The following is a 2770-nucleotide window of genomic DNA, read 5'->3' as shown; positions in this document are numbered from 1 at the left end:
GAATAGCAAAACGATGAAAAGTGTTTTATGGCGATTGTATTATGATTAGCAAAACGATGAAAAGTGTTTATGGCGATTGTATTATGATTAGCAAAACGATGAAAAGTGTTTTATGACGATTGTATTATGATTAGCAAAACTATGAAAAGTGTTTATGGCGATTGTATTATGATTAGCAAAACGATGAAAAGTGTTTTATGACGATTGTATTATGCTTAGCAAAACGATGAAAAGTGTTTATGGCGATTGTATTATGATTAGCAAAACGATGAAAAGTGTTTTATGGCGATTGTATTATGATTAGCAAAACGAGGAAAAGTGTTTATGGCGATTGTATTATGATTAGCAAAACGATGAAACGTGTTTTATGACGATTGTATTATGCTTAGCAAAACGATGAAAAGTGTTTATGGCGATTGTATTATGATTAGCAAAACGATGAAAAGTGTTTTATAACGATTGTATTATGATTAGCAAAACGATGAAAAGTGTTTTATGACGATTGTATTATGATTAGCAAAACGATGAAAAGTGTTTTTTGACGATTGTATTATGATTAGCAAAACGATTAAAAGTGTTTTATGATGATTGTATTATGATTAGCAAAACGATGAAAAGTGTTTTATGGCGATTGTATTATGATTAGCAAAACGATGAAAATTGTTTTATGACGATTGTATTATGCTTAGCAAAACGATGAAAAGTGTTTTATGGCGATTGTATTATGATTAGCAAAACGATGAAAAGTGTTTTATGACGATTGTATTATGCTTAGCAAAACGATGAAAAGTGTTTATGGCGATTGTCTGATGATTAGCAAAACGATGAAAAGTGTTTTATGACGATTGTATTATGATTAGCAAAACGATGAAAATTGTTTTATGACGATTGTATTATGATTAGCAAAAGGTTTAAAAGTGTTTTATGATGACTGTATTATGATTAGCAAAGCGATGAAAAGTGTTTTATGACGATTGTATTATGATTAGCAAAACGATGAACAGTGTTTTATGACGATTGTATTATGATTAGCAAAACGATGAAAAGTGTTTTATGACGATTGTATTATGATTAGCAAAACGATGAAAAGTGTTTATGGCGATTGTATTATGATTAGCAAAACGATGAAAAGTGTTTATGGCGATTGTATTATAATTAGCAAAACGATGAAAAGTGTTTTATGACGATTGTATTATGCTTAGCAAAACGATGAAAAGTGTTTATGGCGATTGTATTATGATTAGCAAAACGATGAAAAGTGTTTTATGACGATTGTATTATGATTAGCAAAACGATGAAAAGTGTTTTATGGCGATTGTATTATGATTAGCAAAACGAGGAAAAGTGTTTATGGCGATTGTATTATGATTAGCAAAACGATGAAAAGTGTTTTATGACGATTGTATTATGCTTAGCAAAACGATGAAAAGTGTTTATGGCGATTGTATTATGATTAGCAAAACGATGAAAAGTGTTTTATAACGATTGTATTATGATTAGCAAAACGATGAAAAGTGTTTTATGACGATTGTATTATGATTAGCAAAACGATGAAAAGTGTTTTATGACGATTGTATTATGATTAGCAAAACGATTAAAAGTGTTTTATGATGATTGTATTATGATTAGCAAAACGATGAAAAGTGTTTATGGCGATTGTATTATGATTAGCAAAACGATGAAAAGTGTTTTATGACGATTGTATTATGATTAGCAAAACGATGAAAAGTGTTTTATGGCGATTGTATTATGATTAGCAAAACGATGAAAAGTGTTTATGGCGATTGTATTATGATTAGCAAAACGATGAAAAGTGTTTTATGACGATTGTATTATGATTAGCAAAACGATGAAAAGTGTTTTATGGCGATTGTATTATGATTAGCAAAACGATGAAAAGTGTTTTATGACGATTGTATTATGATTAGCAACACGATGAAAAGTGTTTTATGACGATTGTATTATGATTAGCAAAAGGTTGAAAAGTGTTTTATGTTGACTGTATTATGATTAGCAAAACGATGAAAAGTGTTTTATGACGATTGTATTATGATAAGCAAAACAATGAAGTGTTTTATGACGATTGTATTATGATTAGCAAAACGATGAAAAGTGTTTTATGACGATTGTATTATGATTAGCAAAACGATGAACAGTGTTTTATGACGATTGTATTATGATTAGCAAAACGATGAAAAGTGTTTTATGACGATTGTATTATGATTAGCAAAACGATGAAAAGTGTTTTATGGCGATTGTATTATGATTAGCAAAACGATGAAAAGTGTTTTATGACGATTGTATTATGATTAGCAAAACGATGAAAAGTGTTTATGGCGATTGTATTATGATTAGCAATGTTTTATGATGATGTTACCTGATTAGCCAAACGATGAAAAATGATGGGCATATGTGCACTGAATGCCATTTAGGTTTGGCAGACCAACTATTTTGTAGAAACACCACGCAGTTGGTTGACAGTCTTGTTACAGTTGACACCATTCTCAACTGGTCTAGGGATCTGTGATATCAAAGATGTAAAAGATAACTAAATAACGACTAACACAGTGGATTATGTGATTCGACTTTTTCTAGTGACCTTTTTTCCCCTTAGGTTAAACAGTTTGAAGTTTTTCAGAACTAATGTTTATAAAGCAATGTATATGGACAATGTATTGAGACGGTTCTGATTTGCTGCTAACAATTTTTCACATAGTTTATCGAATGCTGGCTTCAGTTGTATGACGTCATTATAATTTCCCCCACTATT

Source organism: Euprymna scolopes, chromosome 46 (assembly GCF_053919585.1).
Source record: "Euprymna scolopes isolate OS-2025 chromosome 46, ASM5391958v1, whole genome shotgun sequence".
In the NCBI taxonomy this organism is placed as follows: domain Eukaryota; kingdom Metazoa; phylum Mollusca; class Cephalopoda; order Sepiida; family Sepiolidae; genus Euprymna; species Euprymna scolopes.
This window is presented reverse-complemented; position numbering follows the sequence as displayed.